We start from the raw sequence: 25,050 nt of genomic DNA, 5'->3' as shown, positions 1-25,050 counted from the left end.
TTGAGCTCTCTGCTCCCAGCTTCATCCCAGATTGACTTTACTTGCCTTGTTCAATATAATAGGCAGTAGTTGGGCTTATGAGTTCATACAGGACGTGGTCCCCAGAAGCTTGAACTTGTGTAACATTAATCTTTGGCTTTGTGTTCTCATCAATGGTGACAGTCTTTGATGCAGACCTAGAATGAACACACACATATGCATTAATCTACTACTACTGGTCCCTTTACTTGTCCCAGGAAAAGAGCTCCCAAGTTGTAAGACAACAATATTTCTGTGTGGGCTTTCTGGTGTATTGTGTGATTATATATATATATACAGTGGGGGAAATAAGTATTTGATCCCTTGCTGATTTTGTAAGTTTGCCCACTGACAAAGACATGAGCAGCCCATAATTGAAGGGTAGGTTATTGGTAACAGTGAGAGATAGCACATCACAAATTAAATCCGGAAAATCACATTGTGGAAAGTATATGAATTTATTTGCATTCTGCAGAGGGAAATAAGTATTTGATCCCTCTGGCAAACAAGACCTAATACTTGGTGGCAAAACCCTTGTTGGCAAGCACAGCGGTCAGACGTCTTCTGTAGTTGATGATGAGGTTTGCACACATGTCAGGAGGAATTTTGGTCCACTCCTCTTTGCAGATCATCTCTAAATCATTAAGAGTTCTGGGCTGTCGCTTGGCAACTCGCAGCTTCAGCTCCCTCCATAAGTTTTCAATGGGATTAAGGTCTGGTGACTGGCTAGGCCACTCCATGACCCTAATGTGCTTCTTCCTGAGCCACTCCTTTGTTGCCTTGGCTGTATGTTTTGGGTCATTGTCGTGCTGGAAGACCCAGCCACGACCCATTTTTAAGGCCCTGGCGGAGGGAAGGAGGTTGTCACTCAGAATTGTACGGTACATGGCCCCATCCATTCTCCCATTGATGCGGTGAAGTAGTCCTGTGCCCTTAGCAGAGAAACACCCCCAAAACATAACATTTCCACCTCCATGCTTGACAGTGGGGACGGTGTTCTTTGGGTCATAGGCAGCATTTCTCTTCCTCCAAACACGGCGAGTTGAGTTCATGCCAAAGAGCTCAATTTTTGTCTCATCTGACCACAGCACCTTCTCCCAATCACTCTCGGCATCATCCAGGTGTTCACTGGCAAACTTCAGACGGGCCGTCACATGTGCCTTCCGGAGCAGGGGGACCTTGCGGGCACTGCAGGATTGCAATCCGTTATGTCGTAATGTGTTACCAATGGTTTTCGTGGTGACAGTGGTCCCAGCTGCCTTGAGATCATTGACAAGTTCCCCCCTTGTAGTTGTAGGCTGATTTCTAACCTTCCTCATGATCAAGGATACCCCACGAGGTGAGATTTTGCGTGGAGCCCCAGATCTTTGTCGATTGACAGTCATTTTGTACTTCTTCCATTTTCTTACTATGGCACCAACAGTTGTCTCCTTCTCGCCCAGCGTCTTACTGATGGTTTTGTAGCCCATTCCAGCCTTGTGCAGGTGTATGATCTTGTCCCTGACATCCTTAGACAGCTCCTTGCTCTTGGCCATTTTGTAGAGGTTAGAGTCTGACTGATTCACTGAGTCTGTGGACAGGTGTCTTTCATACAGGTGACCATTGCCGACAGCTGTCTGTCATGCAGGTAACGAGTTGATTTGGAGCATCTACCTGGTCTGTAGGGGCCAGATCTCTTACTGGTTGGTGGGGGATCAAATACTTATTTCCCTCTGCAGAATGCAAATAAATTCATATACTTTCCACAATGTGATTTTCCGGATTTAATTTGTGATGTGCTATCTCTCACTGTTACCAATAACCTACCCTTCAATTATGGGCTGCTCATGTCTTTGTCAGTGGGCAAACTTACAAAATCAGCAAGGGATCAAATACTTATTTCCCCCACTGTATACTAGTGCAACCAAGCCCATTTTGTCAAAAATGAAACGGGCCCTAGGAAGGCTCTCGTCGAAGCGATTTCTCCTCTCTCCCCTGCCCTCCCCTCCATGTCCAGCGATACTTCCGTCCCCTCCCATCCCCTCCGTGTCCCATGATTCTGACCTCCCCTCCATGTCCAGCGATTCTCCTCTGCCCTGCTGTCCCCTCTGTGTCCCGCGATTCTGGCCTTCCCTCCATGTCCAGCGATTCTCCTCTGCCCTGCCCTCCCTTCCGTGTCCTGCGATTCTCTCCTCTCCTCCCATCCATGTCCATCGATTCTCCTCTGTTGTGCCCTGCCCTCCCCTCGATGTCCCACGATTCTGTCCTCCCCTCCATGTCCAGCGATTGTCCTGTGCCCTGCCCTCTCCTCCCATCCGTTCATAACATCCTGACGTCAGCTCGCCTCCAGCGTTCCCTTTCCTCTCACTGTTCCGCCCTCCTCTGATGTCATTTCGTCTTTACGCAAGGGCGGGACAGTGAGAGGGAAGGCTTGCTGACATCAGGATGTTACGAACCCAGCCAGCCATAGAACGTTGAGGTACAAATTATTATATAGATATAGAGAGAGATAACCTGGTGAGCAAGAAGGTACCAAAAGTGTGTGTGTGTGTGTGTGTGTGGGGGGGGGGGGGGTTGACTTATTTATACCACAAGATAGAGGCAGAGGCATAGCTAAGTGGGTCACCAGGGGAGTGGCCGCTCCTCCAAAAGGACTTCTGATGGTGCCGGTGCCTATTTTTCACGCAATCACATTTAAAATATGCGCCGGCACCAGTCCACTCTCCTCTCCCCCCGCGTCCTCAATCTGACTACACTTCTGGATAGAGGGATATCAACTGCATAATCCTGCAAAAGTTCAGCCTCAGGTATGGACTAGTTACATCTTTAACAAATAAGAAATTTATCAATAAAAAAAGTAATTAACACCGGAAATCACATACCCCACTTTAAGTACCTTCAGGTTTTAGGTTGTAGAACATGAAAAATATCAAAGTTGTGAAAAAGATTCCATAGCCCCATTCTACTGATCCTACAGGACCCAAAACTATCAAAAATGAAGGCTGCCCAGATTTATCCCTCCAACTTTTATAGCTTTTATCTCTGTTATTTGTAACCTCGCTTTCGGTACTTTTCACACACTGGTCACACATACTGGTATATATACATTCAACAGCCTCAGCACTAGTGAATAAGACCTCATACACTTGAAGTTATCCTAGACACAATCTAAGTCAAACACAAAACCTTTACTTTGGTATATTCTCTTTCTAACTGAAATGCAAATATGTAACAGACCTTATATACAATTGATATTATTAAACAAAGGACACATAACAGAGAGTGTATTTAGAGATATTCTTGAAGCTTCAACCCTGGCAGCAAATGTTGACAGCACAGCTGACATCATAGAGTTTTGGTTTTTTTTTTTTTTTTTTAAATCAAAGTGTTCCCTTGTACCCTTTGGGAGTTAATTTTTTAAAAAATTTATTTTTTGAAATTGTAACTATCAAGATACACAAATCTTCTTGATGAGAAAAAGTGGAACACTTACCAAAAGAATAATACTGTCACGGTTGGCGGTGGCACACTTACCACCGGGTAGGGCCTCAGATCTGGGGACATCCATGGTGTCTGGTCAGGACAGGAGCGGGGCCACCGCCACAGGCTGATTGGGGCATCTGGCAGCATTGACCAGATGGAGCTGGATGGAGTCCTTAGGCACTGGCATGCGCCCAACTCATGCCTTTCTGTGCAGGGGCTCAAGCGTGGCTGGGGGACATCATCCACACAGTATTGTCTTTAGGGCATCGAGTTCCTGCTTCACTGCTCTGGCAGCTGTTGTCCTCAGTTGCTGTTTAAGCTGCTCCATTCCTGCACCTTTTGTTCTTGCTCAGCCGAAGCCCCTTTGGGATTAGCTGCTCTGCGTCTTCACCCTTGGTTCCTGCTCAGCTGAAGCCCCATTTAAATAGGCTGCCCCGTGCCTGGCCTCTTGATCCCTGCTCTACTGTAGCCTTGGGGAGATTTGTGTGCATCTGGTCGGCTGTGTTCACCTCAGCAGTTGCACTCAGGAGGCAGTGAAGGTGACACAATGAGACGATGATGCTAGTGGTCTAGGAGATTTATTAAACAGCACTACACCTTACCAGCTAGTCGTTACAAATACATAAGAAATAATGAACACAAGAAACGTTACCTTTAAATGTTTCCATTTAGCTAAGTTCACAACTTTAGGGGGGGGAGGGATTGAGCAGTACATCTAGGAGCTAAGCTAACAGATACCATTAAAAAAAAAGAAAACGTGACAGCACTCTCTTTGGATATAAGGAACTCAAAACACAACCACAGTAATGGAAAGAATAATGTCACATGAAAAGTCACAGGAGCAGTAGAAGAGTGGGAACAGAATCAGGCTGTTTAAAAAACGGACCAAAGGCGTCCAACGTAGATTTAAAATATTTATTAAGGGATGACTCAACACAGTGTTATGATTCTGCCAGTTTGGCTGAGGGGGAGGGGGGGACGTCTCTTCTGATTGGCTGCCAGGGATTGTGCTGACGTCAGGGGATAGTACTTTAGCCTGCAGCTGAAGAGTTTCTCTGCTTTTGCGTTACTTACGCGCCAGACCAAAGGGCAGCACACAATACTCAAAAGTGCTGCGTCCCCAGACGGAATTGAAGATACTTCCTGTGAGCTGGAAGTTTCAGGATGTGAGTATAAGCATCCTTTAAGTCCAGAGAGAATAGCCAATCGTTCTCCTGATTCATGGGAAGAAGGGTGCCCAGGGAAAGCATCCTGAACTTCTCTCGGACCAGAAATTTGTTCAGGGCCCTTAGGTCTAGGATGGGATGCATCCCCCCTGTTTTTTTTTGCACAAGGAAGTACCTGGAATAGAATCCCAGCCCTTCTTGCCCTGGTGGAACGGGCTTGACCGCATTGGCACTGAGAAGGGCAGAGAGTTCCTCTGCAAGTACCTGCCTGTGCTGGAAGCTGAAGGGCTGAGGTCCCGGTGGGCAATTTGGAGGTGTGGAGATCAAATTGAGGGAGTATCCTAGCCGGACTATTTGAAGAACCCACCGATCAGAGGTTATGAGAGGCCACCTTTGGTGAAAAAGGTTTAGCCTCCTTCCGACCGGCAGATCGTCCGGCACGGACACTTTTATGGTGGCTATGCTCAACTGGAGCCAGTCAAAAGCCCATCCCTTGCTTTTGCTGGGGAGCTACAGGGGCCTGCTTTGGTGCACGCTGTTGACGTGAACAAGTGCACTGGGGCTGAGCCTGAGAAGGCTGTCGAGAAGGAGGATTGTACCTACACCTATTATATGCATAGGGAGCATTCCTCCTTCCCCGGAAAAAATGTCTACCAGTTGAGGTAGAGGCAGAAGGCGCCCGGTGGGAGAGATTGTCCATAGTGGTTTTCCACTGCGTGATCTGATCGACCACCTGCTCAACTTTTCACCAAAAATATTATCCCCCCGGCAAGGGACATCCGCAATCTGCTGCTGGACTCGATTGTCCAGGTCAGAGGCATGCAGCCATGAGAGTCTGTGCACCACTATACCCTGGGCAGTGGTTCTGGATGCAACATCAAAAGAATCGTAAGCACCCCTGGACAGGAATTTACAACATGCCTTCTGCTGCCTGACCACCTCCTGAAAAGGCCTGGCCTGCTCCGGAGGGAGCTTATCGACCAAGTCCGCCAGTTGCTTCATCGTGTTCCTCAAGTGAATGCTCGTGTAGAGCTTTTAGGACTGAATTTTGGCCACGAGCATAGAGGTCTGGTAGGCCTTCTCCCAAAAGAGTCCAGGGTTCTAGATTCCCTCCCCAGGGGCACTGAGGTGAAATCTCTAGAACTCTTGGCTCTCTTGAGAGCGGAATCCAGAACCATAGAGTCGTGAGGTAACTGCGACTTCATCAACTCAGGTTCTCCGTGAATCCGATATTGGGACTCAGCTTTTTTGGGGATGGTGGGATTACTTAACGGTTTCATCCAGTTCCTCAGCAATGTCTCCTTAAGGACATTATGCAAAGGGACAGTGGATGACTCCTTAGGTGGCGAAGGATAGACAAGGACCTCGAGCATCTCAGTCCTGGGCTCATCCTCAGATACCACAGGGAAGGGAATAGCCAGACATTTCCCGGACAAATGAAGAGAAAGAAAGACTCTCCGGGGAAGAAAGCTTTCTTTCTGGTGAAGGCGTAGGATCAGAGGGAAGACCACAAGACTCCTCAGAAGATAAATATCTGGGATCCTCCTCTTCATCCCACGAGGCATCCTCATCGGTGTCGGACAAGAGTTCCCTGACTGCAGTCCGAAACCGGGCCCGTCTCGACGCCAAGGAGCAACGTCCTCAATGGCGATGTCGAGAAGTTGACTCCCGTGCCGGCGGCGATGAAGCTCCCTCCAGCGATGTCGACAGGGAGTCGACCTGGGTGGCAGCCCAGTCCGATGCCGCAAGTGGCACCGGCATCGGAGACCTCACCACAGGCGGAGAGCCAGCTGCCGCTTCCATCGATGGTACGGAGGGTGCAAGCACCCCCAGTACCGGAGCAGACTGACGCAGCAGCCCTTCCAGAAGGCCTGGAAGAATGGCTCGGATGTGCTCGTCCAGAGACGCTGTCGGGAAAGGCTGTGGGGTCGGTGCAGGAGTCGCTGTCAGAACCCATGGAGGGTGAGGAAGCGGGTACCGGGCTGTCAAGAGACCGATGCACCAATACCTCTTGAATGGAGGGTGAGCGGTCCTCCCGGCGTCGGAGCTTCACGGTGCCCAATCCTTCGACACCCCGGAGCTCCCGGTACCGTGTCTGGAAGGAGACCGATGACGATGCTTCTTAGCCTTCGCTTGATGCACGTCATCGATACTCCTTGGTACCGATGAGGAGGACGTGGAATCCACACGCCTCCTCGGGGTCGGGTCTGAAAGTGGTCGATCCCGGTGGGCCTGCACAGCAGGAGTCTTCGAGACAGGTGGAGACCCACTCGAAGGCTCACTGCTCCCAGCGTGTGGTGGTCTCTGGACAGCCATTACCTGCACTCCCCAAAGTCGATGCCATCTCCTGTGCCGATATCGACTCCGCTGACCTCGGTACCGATGTCGACGTCGACACCGACGGGCGAAGCTCCAAACAGAAAATCCCGAAGAGCTTTTCTCGATGCCTATGTCCGCTTTTTAAGGCTAAGACACAACTTACATGCGTCTGGGCGATGGTCGGGCCCAAGGCACTGAAGACACCACGCGTGGGGGTTGGTACCTGAGATTGCCCGGTTGCACCAAGTACACTTCTTGAAGCAGCTAGGAGTCCTCGATGTCATGGACAGAAAAATAGCGGCAGCAAAGTAAAAATTCTCGATTGTGCCAAATGTAAGGGTACAAAAAAGAGAAAGCACGTACGCGTGGCCTAATGAGGGCCGCGACGGAAGCGAAAAGAAACTTAAAAGGGAAAAACACTATAGAATAAAGGGGGGATTTTTTGTTTTGTTTTTAGTTTTTTTTAAGTGAACAGCTTTAAACAAAAGAAAAAAGACAAAACAGAGGAAAAAAAACGCCAAAAAACCCGAAGGCTCTTTTCGGGCCGAACCGAGAGAAACCAGTCACTCTCTAATCGCAGAAAGAAAAGAACTGATCGGCTCTCGCACGATGGGCGGGAAGATGGCCGCGCCTGCGCGGTGCGTGCACCCCGTGCGCTCAAAGGCTCTAGCAAACTTTTGTTGCTATGGAAGATTTCTGTTCCTGGGCCACCGTGGACGCCGACCCAGTCGTGAGGACAAGTAGGTCGGAGAATTACTGTTACAGCTTACTCCTCCATACCTGAAGGGGACTCAGAGCTCCTTTCCTGGTAGAACTGCTTGTCATAGGGCAAACATAGGGACCCAAGGCTATGTAATACTACTACTACTACTATTTAACATTTCTAAAGCGCTACCAGGGTTGCGCAGCGCTGTACAATTAACAAAGAAGGACAGTCCCTGCTCAAAGGAGCTTACAATCTAAAGGACAAAAAGTGCAGTCAATCAAGACTGAGGCAGTCTAGATTTCCTGGATAGAGATACAATGGTTAGGTGCCGAAAGCGACATTGAAGAGGTGGGCTTTGAGTAAGGATTTGAAGATGGGTAGGGAGGGGGCTTTGCTTATGGGCTCAGGGAGTTTATTCCAAGCATAGGGTGAGGCGAGGCAGAAAGGGCGGAGTCTGGAGTTGGCAGTGGTGGAGAAGGGTACTGAGAGGAGGGATTTGTCCTGTGAGCGAAGGTTACGGGTAGGAGTGTAAGGGGAGATGAAGGTAGAGAGGTAGTGAGGGGCTGCAGATTGAGTGCATTTGTAGGTTAGTAGGAGAAGCTTGAACTGTATGCGGTACATACGAAAGAGTAACACTATTGCTTGTAATGCTACATTGGCTCCCAATTAAAGCCAGATTATTTTTTAAAACTAGCACTCTCATTTTCATGATATTGTATGGAATGTCTCCTGATTACATGGTAGACTTGACTGACCTATCACCAAGAAATGGAAGCCCAGGAAGCAGAGGTTACTTATTACTTCACTTACCAAACTGCAGAAACATAATTTACAAATCCATCTATACGGCTGGATTTCATCATCTGGGTTCTAAATGGTAGAATTCAATTCCCAAGGACACAAAAGCATTACTAACTATCTTCAGTTCAGACAAGAATTAAAACCTACCTTTTCAAGAAATATTATGGTTAATTATATATGTGTTACTGATGTTCTATACTGCTTTGTAATTGTAAAACAATACTGTAATTTCACCTATTAATGTAAGCCACATTGAACCAAAACTTATTTTTGGATAATTGTGGGATATAAGAATGAATACATAAATAATCAAAATTGGGAACTCTAATTATACATTGTAAGTGCGCTTATTGCAGGTTAAAATGCACTAACGTGGGGTGTTGCTCAGGTGTCCTGTGGTAATTTCGGGATTGGAATGTGCTACCCATGAGCTAAAAAATAAAATTTATATTTTAGCGTTGGGGGGCATATTTCAGGCACAGAGTGGATACAGCTATGCTAATCAGTTAGTGGATGGGCATTGTTGTATGCTAACTGATTCGCAGGAGTGGCCCAAGGCAAGATGCTGCCTGAGGCGGAGCTAAGATGCCACCCCCCCGGATCGAGATGCTGCCCCCTTCCTTCCTCCATCCCATTTGCAGCATTTACCTTGTTTTCATCACATTCCAAAAGCAGACAGTGGCAGCGATTCCCATACGCTGCCCTGCCGCCAGCACCTAACTCTTCCCTTTACTGAGGCTGCCTCTGACAAACAGGAAGTTACATCAGCAGTAAAGGGAAGAGGCAGGTGCCGGCAGCATATGGGACTCACTGCCACCGCTGACTTTTGGAACGGACAAAACAACAAGGTAAATGCGAACGGGGTGGAGGAAGGAAGGGGGGATGCCGCTCCCCAAATAATGCCACCTGAGGTCCCCGCCTCAGGTGGCCTTATGGTCGGGCCACCCCTGCTGATTAGTGCAGCCCTTACTGCCTACAAAAAAGGGGCCAGTAAAGGGAAATTAGCACGTGGTCATTATTGGAAAAATAGAAAATTTCGCCTTTTACTGTCCGCGCTAAAAATGGTCTCAGTGCACGGGAAAGAGCTGTATGGGACTACCGCAGTACTGCTTTGTAAAAGTTACCCTTAGGGCTCCTTTTACTAAACCTCGGTAGTGATTCCCATATGGCAAATGTGACAAAGCCCATAGGAATTGAATGGGTTGCATCACATTTGCCATGGTTTAGACTTAAGTGGGATATAAATTTTAGCAATAAATAATAATAGCGTATGGCTGAGCAGATGTTTGTCAATGACATTGTTAGCCAGTGAAGGCCTCGGAGCATTTGCTTCTCCCTGCCCACCAGAACACCTTTCCAGAGCATTTTACAAATTCTTTCATTTTCCCTTTGGGACTGACAATACAAACCATCACCTCCATGGACCCAGGCTCCACTTACACGAATCTGACGGTATTGTGATAAATAGGAAGCACTTCTATGGTCAGAGTCCCATTACAGCTTTTTCCTGCAGCATTTGTCACAGTGATCCCAAGTGTGAATTTCTGCAAGCACAAACAGTTTTGAGTAAAGGTGAAAAATACTGTCTGTGAGGATTGAGACTGAATGACTGAAAAGATAAACTTGGACATAGGGATACTCGAGATATGCATTCATTCGAAATAACATTTCCCATGTTGTTCTTAACCAAAAGGACAGAAAAAAAATGGAAATTTCAGGTGTTTTTATGTGTCATCAATAATGAACATAACTTTACATTAGTACTTACTATTTTCAAGAGTCCCACTGAGCAAAAGGGTGTACTAAAATCGTGTGTACTATTGCAAAGGCACATCAAAAACAAGGAAAATGAAAAATCTCATCAATGACACTAGAAACAAAACAAAATGACATTTGTGCCTTGCACACCCCTAAGGAATACAGAACCTGTTACCTCTAGCACTGAAGGGCTCGAGGGATGGGCACAGAGATATAGAACCTGTGGAACTGGATGACTGAAGGGGACTGACCTTTCACCTTTTGTTCACCAATTACGTAAAAATCATTTCCTGGTCACAGTACAGGTCAAAACTGCCCAAGAATCTGTACAGCTGAACACTGGGCAATAACATTGTTCTTGTCAGCAGGAGTGTAACCACAAGTGCATTGGGTGGGGGGTGGGGGGGGGGAGGAGGCAAAGATGGGCTAGAGAGGCCAATTATTCTCTCCCTTCCCCCCATCCACTGGCACTGCCACTGCAACTGCAACATTGAGGCATACCTTGCTGGCAGGGATGCCAAGCCCTTCCAGCCAAAGAGGTCTTCTCTAGGAGACCCACCTGTGCAGCTAGAGCAGTGCTCAAATCGGCAGTGCATGTCAATTGTCGATATCGGCACTCCTATACATGTTCACTGAGCAAGTGTGAGAGAGCCAGCAACAGAAGCTGAAGTGGGCCTACTGACTTAAGTGTTGCTCGGACAGCATAGGCGGGATTTGCGGAGGAGAGCTCTTCGACTGGCATCCTCACTAGCCATTAAAGCAGAGGGGGCCCCAGCTGAAGGAGAAGGTACCCAGGTCCCCCTCCCTCCCTCCTGGCTATGCCACTGCTTGTCAGTTTTGGGGCCTATTAACTAAAATGTATTAAAATATAATTAACATGCATCAGTAGTAATGCATTACCATTAACACCAAAAACATACCTGTAACATGAGAAAAAAAAATTAATAAGTTGTGCAGCCTATAAGTTCTGTATAGCTTTAACACGTGTTAATAGCATATTTACACATATAAAAGCCATATAATTAGCAACTTCAGAAAGTTGGTATTTACACACAAAAAAGCCACAGCATGCCAAAGGAAACATGTTTTGGATGGATCAAAAAAGTATGTGCATATTTCTGATTTTACAACAGTGATACACGTCCACTTATAGATACAGACATTGGCATTTACACCTGATCTGAAGCAGTATCAGCTGGTAAAGTGTACACGATTCCAGCTGCTGTAAAGCCATTTTGCCTTCTTAATAAATACTGCATTAATTTTCAGATTCCCTAGAGAGGTTGCAAGCCTTTTGCACCCTCCGCACCTGCAGTCATTATTTTCAAAGGGAAATTCTGCAGAGATCTTCCCTATGAAAATCCAACCTGTGGGTCAGACCAATGGTCCTGTTTCCAACAGTGGCCAATCCAAGTCACAAGTACCCGGTAGAATCCCAAGTAGGAGCAAAATTCCAGGCTACCAATCCCAGGGACAGTACTGCTTTTCCCTAGGTCCACTTTATAACAGTTTGCGGACTTTTCTTCTAGCAATTTGTCCAAATTTTTTTATTTTTAGAGGTGCTTTTATTAGAAACTCATCAACGTTAGAAAGAAAAGGCAATATATATCAAAAATAAAAAGCAAATGTATATTATGGGGCCCTTTTACTAAGCCGCATAAGTGTCTATGCATGCCCAATGCGTGCCAAAATGGAGTTACCACCTGGCTACTGTGTGGCTCTTGCGGTAATTTTATTTTTGGTGTGCGTCTGATACGCGCATCAGAATTTCAGACACACATATTGGGAACGCACCAAGTGGCATTCGACACATGTAGGTCATTACCATCCAGTTACCACGTGAGACTTTACCGCTAGGTCAATGGCTGGCGGTAAGGTCTCAGACCCAAAATGGAAGCGCAGCAATTTTCATTTTGCCGCACGTCCATTTTCTGGAATTTTTTTAAAAAAAAGGCATTCTTTACAGATGTGCTGAAAAAATGGTTCTGCCTGCGCCCAAAACACGTGTTTATACTACCGCAGGACATTTTTCAGAGCATCTTGTAAAAGGGCCCCTATCAGGCTCATTTTCAAAAGAGAAAAGACGCTCATCATTTGACACAAATCGGAAGATGGGCGTCCCTTCTCACTGGGTCGTCCAAATCAGTATATCAAAGCAATTTAGGGCGTCCCCAACTGCTTTCCGTTGTGGGGACGGCCAAAGTTCAAGGGGACGTGTTAGAGGCGTAGCAAAGGTGGGACTTGGGCGTGCCTAACACTTGAACGTCTTTGACCCACAATCTAAAAAGTTTAAGGGGGCATGTCGGAGCATAGCGAAGGTGGGTCTTGGGCGTGCCTAACACTTGGACGTCTTTGACCCATAATCGAAAAAAATAAGGACGTCCATGACGAACACTTGGACATTTTCACCCGGACCTGTATTTCTTATGACTAAGGCACAAAAAGGTGCCCAAAATGACCAGATGACCACTGGAGAGAATCGGGGATGACCTCCCATTACTCCCCCAGTGGTCACTAACCCCCTCCCACCCTCAAAAAACATCTTTCAAAATATGTTGTGCCAGCCTCAGATGTCAAACTCAGGTCCATGACAACGCATGCAGGTCCCTGGAGCAGTTTTAGTGGGCACTGCAGTGCACTTCAGACAGGCGGACCCAGGCCCATACCCACCCTACCTGTTACACTTGTGGAGGGAACAGCAAGCTCTCCAAAACCCACCACAAACTCACTGTACCCATATATAGGTGCACCCTTCACCCGTAAGGGCTATGGTAGTGATGTACAGTTGTGGATAGTGGGTTTTGGGGGGCTCAGCACACAAGGTAAGGGAGCTATGCTCCTGGGAGCAATTTATGAAGTCCACTGCAGTGCCCCCTAGGGTGCCCGGTTGGTGTCCTGGCATGTCAGGGGGACCAGTGCAGTAAGAATGGTGGCTCCTCCCACGACCAAAGGGCTTGCATTTGGTCGTTTCTGAGATGGGCGTCCTTGGTTTCCATTATCGCTGAATATCAGAAACAACCAAGTCTAGGGACGACCATCTCTAAGGACGACCTAAATGTCAAGATTTGGGTGTCCCCGACCGTATTATCGAAATGAAAGATGGACGTCCGTCTTGATTCGATAATACGGGTTTCCCCGCCCCTCCACCGGAACGTTTTGCAAGGACGTCCTCAGCAAAACTTGGGTGTCCCTTTCGATTATGCCCCTCCACGTAAAACAAATCACTTATCAAGCAAATGCCCAAACAGGAACCTCTAAGTTTTAGATATATATATATATATAAACCCCCCCCTTGTTTCTCAACTCCCCCCCCCCCCCCCTATTCCCTCCCTCCTCCACTGGACTATGCAATAAAACAAATAAGCAATGAATGTTTATCCAAACCCTTTTAAAACTCAGGTACACTAACTGTTTTTATCGCAATCCTCCAGCATGACTCAAGAGCTTAACTATGCACTGAGTGAACAAAATATTTTCTCCAATTTATTTTAAACGTACTATTTAGTAACGTCACAGTATCTCCTCTAATCTTTGTCGGGTCGATATTAAAAGCGAGTCAACCGGCTAGATATGGCTCCTGGCCAGTTAAGTCGCTAGTTCGGGGCTTGCCTGTCATTTTTTATGCCACTTAACTGGTTAGTGCTGCTGAAAATGTCTGGTTAGCGCCTACATAAAAAATGGCTATTTTGGGGGCGATCTGTGGGTGGAGTCAGCACTTAGAGCTTCTTTTACAAAGCAGTAGCTTCCCATGTCAGTCTCAATAGCAGACTATGGACTTTCCCCCAGGAATTTGTCCAAACCTTTTTTAAACCCAGATACGTTAACGGATGTGGTAACAGCGGTTAGCGTATCTGGGTTTAAAAAAGGATTGGACAAATTCCTGGAGGATAAGTCATAGTCTTCTATTGAAACAGACATAGGAAGCAACTGCTTGCCCTGGGATTTGTAGCATGGAATGTTGCCACGATTTGGGTTTCTGAAAAAATAAGGGAAAAAGAATTAACACTCCAAAACAAGAAATTAAAATGATGAAAGGGAGCATTCTATACGAGCAACAGTGGTAAAAAAATCATATGAGATTACTTAGGTAGTATACAAAGAAAAATGATAAATTTACAGCTAAATTCAGCAATAAGTCATCATAAGGCAAATATATTGGCTATGTGATCTCCTAAAGCCTCAAGCTATTTCAGATCTGCACTGCTGTATACAGACTAATGAGCTGCCTCTTGAGCTGTAAAACTTTTTTATATTTAATTCTTATGACTATCACGTTTACTAAGGTGCACTATAGGCATGTTAGTGGTTTTAACACGCGTAAATGGTGGATGTGCGTTAAACGCTAATGCGCCCATAGAATGTATAGGCGCGTTGGTGTTTAACGTGCCTTAACTTTAAAGGTGCGTTAAAAATGCTAACGCGCCTTAGTAAACATACCCCTTAGTTTGCACCATCTTTAGGACATATTGAAAAAGAAAAGAATGATAAGTAGTAGTAGTAGTTATACTTAACTGACATCAATCTGTCATCAGCCTAGCGCACCGCTGACAGTGATTACTGCTCCTGATACCCAATATATAAGGAGCATGGCATTTCGGTTCCGTGGAACCTGCTTCTGGGGTAATAATAAACCAGGTCACTGAATAATATTCCAGCCCTGGTACTCTAGCAGCAACCGTCAAAAAGGACTCTGAGGCTGAAAGTTGCCACTAGAGTACCGTGGCTGGAATATTACTCAACAACCATTACCCCAGAGCAGGTTCCATGGATTCCTCATTGATGAATTTATTTTGTAAATTTATCTTTTTTCTTTGTATACTATTTGAGTAGTCTCATTTGATTTTTCACCACTGTTGCTCCTATAGAATACTCTCTTTCATCATTTTCATTTCATGATTTGGTTTTCTGCCAGGTATTTGTGACCTGGCTTGGTCACTGTTGGAAACAGGAACTGGACTAGATGGACCATTGGTCTGACCCAATATGGCTACTCTTATGTTCTTATGAAAATGAGAGGAAGACCATAGGAATTGAATGGGCTTCCTCTCATTTGCCACACCAAGAATCGATAGCACAACTTTGTAAGAGGCCCTTAGGCAGTTAAGAACCGATATTCAGCAGTCCCACCTTTATGTGGTGCCCCACAGCTAATTAAGGTGCTGAATATTGCATGTAGCTGCCTATGCATTAGCCGGCTCTGCAAATCCAGACTGCCAAAGCCCTGACATGGCCCGGACATTTAATTTATGGGCATATGCCTGGAAATAGTCAGCCCAAATGCTGAGTACTGCTGGCTGAATATCAACCCTTGTATTTTTGAAAGCGGAAACACAATTGATTTCTACGTACCCATTCCATTCACGCAGGATTTTGTAACATATCATTAGGAAGCAATGGCCTAGTGGATAAAGAAGTGGATTGAACACCATGAAACACGGTGTTCTAATCCCACTGGGCGTACTATTGAGCTCATTTTCAAAAGAGAAAGTTGTCCATCTTTCAACCTAAATTGGAAGATGGATGTCCTTCTCCCAGGGACATCCAAATCGGTATAATCGAAACCCGATTTAGGACAATCTCCAACTGCAGTCCATCGCAAGGACGGCCAAAGTTCAAGGGGGCATGTCGGAGGCGTAGTGAAGGTGGGACTTGGGCGTGCCTAACACTTTGGACGTCTTTGACCCATAATCGAAAAAAATAAGGACGTCCATGACGAACACTTGGACATTTTCACCCGGACCTGTTTTTCTTATGACTAAGGCACAAAAGGTGCCCAAAATGACCAGATAACCACTGGAGAGAATCGGGGATGACCTCCCATTACTCCCCCAGTGGTCAACTAACCCCCCTCCCCCCTCAAAAAACATCTTTCAAATATGTTGTGCAGCCTCAGATGTCAAACTCAGGTCCATGACAATGCATGCAGGTCCCTGGAGCAGTTTTAGTGGGCACTGCAGTGCACTTCAGACAGGTGGACCCAGGCCCATACCCACCCTACCTGTTACACTTGTGGAGGAACAGCAAGCTCTCCAAAACCCACCACAAACTCACTGTACCCATATATAGGTGCCCCCTTCACCGTAAGGGCTATGATAGTGGTGTACAGTTGTGGATAGTGGGTTTTGGGGGGCTCCGCACACAAGGTAAGGGAGCTATGCTCCTGGGAGCAATTTATGAAGTCCCACTGCAGTGCCCCCTAGGGTGAAAGGCTGCTGTCCTGGCATGTCAAGGGGACCATGCACTATAAATGCTGGCTTCTCCCACGACCAAATGGCTTGCATTTGGCCGTGTTTGACATGGATGTCTTTGGTTTTGAATATCGCCGAAAGTCAGAAACATCCATGTCTAGGGACGATCAAATCTAGGGACGTCCAAATTTAAGGATTTGGATGTCTCTGAGGTATTTTCGAAATGAAGCTGGACGTCCATCTTGTTTCAAAAATATGAGTTTCCCCGTGCCTGGATTTCGCCATTTGCAAGGACGTCCAAATCGCAACTTGGACATCCTCTTCGAAAATGCCCCTCTATGTAACCTTGGGAAATCACTTCACCCTCCATTACCTCATTTGCAAACTTAGGTCCTTCTTACCTAATGTGTTAGTGCAGTTTTTTCAAAAACAGATCAGGATCGAGACTGGAGTGGCCTTTGATGGCAGCTATATAGATTGTTCTGCCCCTATGCATGGGCAGCTGTGCTGTCTGTGTGTAACAGATTATATGTTTGTATATTTATTAAGCAGTGTATATGTAAAGGGGGGGGGGTCCGCTTCCTTCTCTTGGGTGGAGCCAGCAAGCCTTCGGGGCTCCCTGGGTTCCAGACAGAATGCTGCTGATACTGGGACTCAGGGCCAAGTATTTTATTATCAAGGCAATTCATACCAAAAATCATAATATATTCTTCAAAACAAAAGGTACAGCCCTCTTAATATAATCTTCAAAAGAAAAGGTACAGTCCTCATAAGATAATTTTCAAAAGATAAAAAGGTACAGTCCAGGTCCCAAAATCCCTCAGCAAATGCTCAGCTCTCAAGACTTCTATTAGGGCATTAGCTTTCCCTTCCCCCTCCTTCAGAAGGGTTTAGTAAGAGTTCAGCACGCTTCCAATATAGCACAACAGTTCAGAACAAATCTTCATGGACAAGCTTTGCACATCAAACCAATACCACAAATCACCTGCCTTTTCACAGCACAGAGGGAACCCTGTAAGGAGCAGGGTTGGCAGTTTCTCCCACCTCTCAGCACCACGTCCAGTGTGGCCTCCTCCACTGCCTTCAAGTGCTGGGCAAGGCAACCTTTGAATTCTCCCACCCCCTGGTAGGTGGCTCCTTTCCCTTAGGCAGCTCTAGTGGCAGGCTACTTCCTTCCTCCACATACTCCATGGAATCTCTCTCTCCATTCATCTTCCCTCTCGCTGGTGACTGAGAGCCTGCGGAAATCTGCTCTTCCCTTCTCACAGCTGGGGGGGAGGAATTATATACTGATGGCAAAGCCAGGGAAACTGAGCTTCATCCTTCTCTCTCCCTCTAGTGGGGAAGGAAGTAACAGGCTCATGCTGCCTCGAGCCATTGCTCCCCCTGCTGCAGCTGGGAATCCATTCCGTTTTTTAGGACTACTACTACTACTTATCATTTCTAAAGCGCTACTAGATGTACGCAGCTCTCATTCTTGCAAGGACTTCTGGACCCGTAGTTCTAGCTCAACTGCTTCACTGGGGATTCTCTGGGGCTTGCCTTGTCAGGAATATGAATCATATCCCTGCATTTCTATGATTCTCTGTGTTTTGTTTTCAATGCCTTTTGGAGCTTTGTAGTTACTTCTTGCCTCAGAATGCTGGGAGGAACAGAATTCCTCCCTCCCTCTGACTGCTCTCTTGAGAAAAAAGAGAGATAGAAGCAGTGCCTAGGTTAATGATCCAACGTGCTGAGAGGACCCTGAATCTCTCCAATGCTGAGGCAGTAAACTACTGCTTGTTTTTTCCTCTCAGGGTAGTAATTCATAATGAATTTTTACTATGGGCTATTGGTACCTGTGCTGACAGAATTGAAAAAATGAACTTGGGGCTTTTTCTGGAGCCATATGGTAATCCTTGCGGAGCTATTGTTTAAAATCTTCTTTTAAAATCGAGCCTGGTACTGGAAAATTAGTCAAGGGAAATTTTGCCTCACACCAATCTACTATATTTCTTTGATGGGTGAATAAACATGTGGATAAAGATGAGCCAGTCGATATTATACAATCAAACCCATTTAATGTCACTTCAGTTAATTCATACCCCACATAATATCACAGCATTTTTTAAATCCCCTGTCAGTACCCATTGTAACTAACAAGGTCTTACTACACCTATTGTCACTCAATGTAATGTCACATATCAGTTAACATCAATAATTTGATCCGCTTGGTGATTTAAAATCTTACCGCTTAATGTCACAAAGTGAGGAGCCATTGCTACTAAACAGCCAATCACAGTGCTCTTCTTTAAAACATGACAGGATATTAGTTCAGCTGCAGCTTCACGCAGACTACGATTAACAGTGATGCGTCGGTCTACCCATGCACGTTAAATGGCAGCTAAGCATAAGCATGGCGATTTGGACCTTAAATTCAAAAATGGAGATTATAAAGATGATAGATAACAACTGTAAGCGCAAAGACATCACTGAAAGTTTGGTATTGACATTCCACTGTGTCAAAACTAGCTAACAAGCAGGACAAAAAATAATAAAAGATTTTTCATTTGTCACTAGCAGCAGCAAGCTGTAAGCACTTGCGGACTAGCCTGTACATGGACATTGAAGAGGCCATTGTTAAAGTGGTTCAAGAGACCTGTGTTGCACAACTTCCTATGAGTGGGCTGATGCTTACAGAGATTTCTAAACGTCTGGCTAAAGAGATGGCGTTATCTGAATGGAAATGTTCCAATGGATTACTTGAACACTTTAAAAAGCGTCATAACATCGTGTTCAAGGTTGCTGCTGGCGAGTATGCTAGTGTTGAGCGGGAAGTAGTGAGCAGATGGCTTTCCTGTTTTGCCACAAATAACGGAGGGCTACAGACCTGATGATGTGTTCAGCATGGGTGAAAACTGGCATCTTTTACAAACTGTTACCAGACCGAATGCGTTCTTCAAAAAGGAGAAGTGACATGGTGGAAAAAGAGCTAAAGACCGCCCTCACAGCAGCAATTTGCTTTTTGCAACATGTCTGGCACTGACAAGTGTCCACCATTTGTAATCAGTAAATCACAAATCTGTGCGTTTCAAAAAACGTTAAAAGCCTTCTGGTGACCTACAAGGCTAACAAATGTGCATTTATGGCTGGAGAACTGTTTGAAGATCGAGTGATTTCATTTGACATAAAAAGGAAGCAAAGGAAGAGGAAGGTCCTGCTATTTGTGGACAATTGCCCAACAAAACTCCAACATCAGTACCTGACTGCAACAAAGCTAGTCTTTCTGCAACCAAACACAACCGGTGTGATTCAACCTTGTTACCGGGGTATTATCTATGCTTCACGCAGCACTACAGAAAGCGAATTGTTTGTGCGGTACATTCTGCATGCAATGAAACAGAAGCGATCAGCTGACATTGATGTCAAAATTGCCACTGACTTCATGCATGCTGCAGTTAGCCGCGGACAATCATAAACTGTTTTCGTAAAGCACAGTTTGATTCACCACATGCACAAGAAAACGCTGGCTACACAATCAACAATGGCATATGGACTTTTCTATAGGAAATTATCCAAACCATTTTAAAACTCTGCCTAAGCTAACTGCTTTTACCACATTCTCTGGCAACGACTTCCCTAAGAGAGATGCCTCATCCAGCAGCATGCAAGCACACCAGAATGCAAGTAAAGTGAAAAAGAGAACTTTTGAGCCCCTTTTGAAGTTAAGACAGAGGAAAAGAAACCATCTTTTTAATGGGAGATAAGCATATCTGAGACACTCATGGGAGGTGTGGTTTTGTGTTATATATAACACTAGTAGAAAAGGCCCATTTCATGCACAAATGAAACGGGCACTAGCAAGGTTTTCCTCCCCCCCCCCCCAGTTTCATACCCCTCCATCACTCCCCCCCCCCAGTTCCAGACCCCCCTCCCTCCATCCATCCGAATTCCAGACCCCCCCCCCGAGTTCCAGACCCCTCCCTCCTGCTCTCCGAGTTCCAGAGCCCAACTCCCTGCCTTCCTCCCTCCAATTTCCAGACCCCCCTCGGAGTTCTTGACCCCTGGACCCCCCTGTCGCGACCCTCTCAAGCCCCCCTTCCTGCCGCCAAACCTCCCCAGCCGCCGTCGGGTACCTGTGCTCGCGGGGGACCCCAACCCCCGCCAGCTGAAGTCTCCTCTTCTCGGCCGCGCAGCGTGGAGGAATGACGTGATCAAGTTTGAATCAATTTGTGCTCGTGTGTCTGACATCTGACGCACGCACACATACAGATTCCAACTTGATCACATCCCCTGGGTTTTCAGCGTAATGCGTCCAGTGACGTCAGCTGGGGCTTCGGAGCCCACAGTTACGGACACAGGCAGCCAGGCTCAGAATGTTGGAGGTGAGTATTATTATATAGGATTACTAGCCCTAAGTTCTTGTAATGGAACATGCAAGATTTCCAGCCTCATTTAGAACTTGGACATTTTACTTTCTAGGCAGAGTATGACTTCTGCCCTTTCTCCTAATCATTTCTTCACAATGAAGGGTCTCCAGAACTGAAAATATGGGAAAGGTAAAGTAAGAGTTAAAATCTGAGCATTCTTGAATCCAGCCTCAGTCAGAGCTTAATCTGTAATATTTGAACAACCAAGAGGTTGATATTTGCACCTGTGAAGGTAAAGAGCCATCAGCTATTCTCTACTCCTCCTGATCCAAATTACCATCACAGTAAAAGCCAAATGAACTAGCTTGGATGAATCTTTTCTGAGAGTCAAGGGAGTCTTCGAGCATCTGCTTAGAAACTAGAATAAGAAAGATAGATTACTTACAGTGTTGCCACTCTGGTAGTTGAAGCCTCCTGCTGGGACCCGCACCTGTCCATCGACTATGGAGAAGATCTCTGGAGAGGGTTGGATGATTTTGTACTGCATAAAGAAGCAAATTTAGAATCTTAGATATAACCTCTCTGATAGCCATTACATTTCAATGAATTTGGAAACCAGTTTGAGACACACTTATTCCAAAAGCAAAATAGAATTCTGAATTATCAGTAGAGCCAGTGTTCTTCATTGTCTTTACTGGTCTATGGGTTTTCGCAAGCTGGGACAGAGAAGAGGGGGGGGGTAGCAGCATTGTAACGGAACAAAATGTCATGATGTGCGAACTGGGATCTTCGTGCAGAGGGTTAATTGTTGTGACAAAACTATTGCATCTTTTTGTTGTAAGTTTTTTTTTTGTCAATATAAAAAGATGCTTACAACAAGAAGAAAATTTAAGAAGATTCAGAACAAGTGAAACTGGAACAAATGGTGAGGAGTAGAGATACCCAAACTAAACTAGACCCCTGGCAGGAAGGAGAAGGAACACTTTACCTAAGGAGCAACCACTGAGACTCTGGAAGAGAATGAATTTCTCTGGTGGGAGGGGGGGGGAGGCAGGGAGGAATCTTCAAAGAGATGAAGAACAGTCAAAAAGAAATTAACTGTGCTGTACCTGCCTATAATTAGTGTGTAGATGAGACAATTCTAAAAAAGTTGCCACTAATTCTACAAAGGCATCTGGACACCCAACTTCCATTAGAGAATACAAGTGTCAGTTGGCATTTATGTGCCAACATTTAGGCATACTCATGCCATGTCAATAGCAGGCATAAATACTCATGCCTAATGCAGCACTTTAGCACATAACTTAGTTTATTCTGTCATTTTCCTGAGTAAATGTTGGACACGCCTAAGCTATGCCCATGAGCTTCCCACTGTAAACACCTCCTGGCATTAATGCACTATGCGAGATGCATGCTAAAATGATAGAATAACACATACCCCCTAATTCTAAGCACCAATAATTGGGGTTTTAACAAGCAATTATTGGCACTAGACTAAGTTTTACATGCAGGGGTGTGGTTTTGAGTTACATGCATGATTATAGAATACGTAGCCGGATTAGCGCTGTGCTACAGAAAAACATTTTTTTATGAAGCAACAGAAATGGTGCGCACTCCAGCCGGCGGTAGGTCCGATTTAGCGTGCAGTTGCTTTGTAAAAGAATGAATCTGTAAGAACATATGTAAATAGTGGCCTTTTTGTCATTTACATGTGTATGTGGTCATATATGCATCTTAATGAGCTCTTTTTCCATTGGCGTAATTTTATAAGGACCAAATGTAGAAGTGATGAAGTGTTCTTTGTCGATGGATATGCACATGGGCAGAGCTTGGATAGAAATGCACAATTACATGCGTAGATTGCACTGGCTTCCTATCAAAGAACGCATCTCTTTCAAAATCTGCACCTTAGTCCATAAGATTATCTATGGAGTAGTCCCAGATTACATGATTGACCTAGTCAATCTCCCAATCAGAAATAGTACTACTTCATCACGGTCTTACCTAAATCTCCATTACCCAAATTGCAAAGAACTAAAATACAAGACAACCCATGCGTCCAATTTCTCTTACATAGGCACACGCCTGTGGAACGCATTGCCACAAGTGGTGAAAACAACTTATGATTACCTAAAATTCAGAAAGTCCTTAAAGACTCACCTATTCGGAAGGGCATATCCGAATGACCCAACTTAAATGACTCAACCCTGCAACACCTCACTATTAAAGATCGTATTGGACATTAATGAACTCTTTTACCTCAACCCAACTTGATTGAATCTTATCTTCCCTATCCCAGTATAACATATCTTCCCTATCCCAATACAATATTTTGTACCTATCCCGTACCGGATTTGGCGAATGCCTTCACGGTATTATGTAAACCACATTGAGCCTGCAAATATGTGGGAAAATGTGGGATACAAATGTAACAAATAATAATATGATCATTTATGCTCTGGGTGTTTCAGTAAGGCCTGTAAATAACTCAAATAGGTAAATAAATCAATGTAGGAAGTCCAGTGAAAATCCGCCTAGGCGGAACGCCAAAATCCCATGAAGGATGCACAGCAGCAGAAAGGCAGTGGGAAGTGGGCCACAGACTCAAGAGACTAGGACAGCAGCAGAGAAGCGCATAGATCTAGAGCTTACGCTTTCATTTGACAAAGGTCTTTCTCAAGCCCAACCTTTTGTATAAGCACTTGAGGGATACATTACATCGAAGATTTCTCACATGTGCTCATGTATATTTAAAGATCCTATTTGGAACGGCACCCGAATATATGCTTAACATGATTGAACTATCCTCAAGAAAAACCAGCCCAGTAAACAGAAACTACCTATTTCTACATCTACCCAACTGCAAAAACACCATCTACAAAACTATCTACACAGCAGATAGTTAGCTATCAGGGTTCCAAATGGTGGAACTCGATACCAAAAACTATAAGAAGCATCACAAATCTCCTCTAATTCAGAAAAGAAATTAAAACCTACCTCTTCAAAAAATTATATAGCTAATCACAAAGATATTGGCACCTTCCTTTCAAATCTACCCTTCAAAAACTATATGAATAAACATCGCCAAAACTCTACAACTGAACACAAAAGCTACCACTACTACCTTCTCCTCTTCAAATCTATCTCTTCAAAAACTCTATGAATAACCACACAAACTATAGATGCCCTCTCCACATTGCACAACACTATTATAACTCCACCAAAATGTAAATTGTAAGCCACTTTGAATCGAAATTTGTTTTTGGATAATAGTGGAATACAAAAATGCATAAATAAATAAATATATAAAAGACTCCTGAAGCAGGCCTGTGGCCAAAACACAGTACTGTGTCGAGTCTCATTAATAAAAACTCTTTAAGACCCAAGACTACCGTCCTAGTTTTCTTGAGTCCATGGCCCACTTCCCACTGCCTTTCTGTTGCCTAGAATGTAGGCCCAGGCCCTTGTGTGGGAGAAACATGACCAGCGTTGGGCTCATTTTAGTTCTAGACCTCACATGAATAAAGTGCTTGTGAAAGGAAATCTCCTTTTGTGATCTGCTCCTTTGGATCACCGGCCCCGATTATGCTACACATACTAGTATTTTATTAAGAAAAGTAGGCACCTTCTTATAAAAATTTCCTTTAAAAGCGATTATGCTATATACTAGTATTTTATTAAGAAAAGTAGGCACCTTCTTATAAAAATTTCCTTTAAAAGTTTTACCTCATGTTCATTCCTACAAGAATTGTAGTGTTGCACTTGCCTTGTGCATTTCTCAGGGAAAATGCCCATGCAGTAACACTCTTCATGAAATGCATTGGCTCCAATGCACCTTAATTTATCAAAAGAAAGAAAGAAAAACTATGTACTCACAGTTAATGGTAGTATTGAGCGACGCTTCAGCACTACCCTATAAATTACAGTGGAAGGAGCCACATCCTCACGGACCTGCACTGTTTCTCCAACTACAACAGAAAGAAACACAAATGAACACATTAAAGAGTGATTCTAGGGGCCCTGTTTACTAAGTCGCACTAACGTGCTAAACGCTAGAGACACCCATATACTCCTAAGGATGTTTTTAGCATTTAGTGCACACTAAAAACACTAGTGCACCCTTAGCATAGCTTAGTAAACAGAGCCCTAGCAGACTTAAATTGATTGCGTATATTGCTAATAACAAATTGTAAGCACATATTTTATTCCTAAGTGTATAAGTACATAAGTACATAAGTAATGCCATACTGGGAAAAGACCAAAGGTCCATCGAGCCCAGCATC

General features: G+C 45.0%; 1 long non-coding RNA gene across 1 annotated transcript; it reads right to left on the bottom strand.

The window, feature by feature from the left end:
• Window positions 1-83: 83 nt before the first annotated feature.
• On the bottom strand, window positions 84-21,287 carry LOC115459074. Its single transcript, XR_003940198.1, has 3 exons — window positions 21,213-21,287; window positions 9,913-10,016; window positions 84-176 (listed from the first exon to the last, which is right to left on the bottom strand). It is a non-coding gene; the product is annotated as an uncharacterized LOC115459074 (long non-coding RNA).
• Window positions 21,288-25,050: the final 3,763 nt, after the last annotated feature.

The sequence above is a fragment of the Microcaecilia unicolor genome, unplaced genomic scaffold (genome assembly GCF_901765095.1).
Source record: "Microcaecilia unicolor unplaced genomic scaffold, aMicUni1.1, whole genome shotgun sequence".
Lineage (NCBI taxonomy): Eukaryota > Metazoa > Chordata > Amphibia > Gymnophiona > Siphonopidae > Microcaecilia > Microcaecilia unicolor.
Note: the sequence above shows the minus strand (reverse complement) of the source record. Positions and strands in the feature narration are given on the sequence as shown.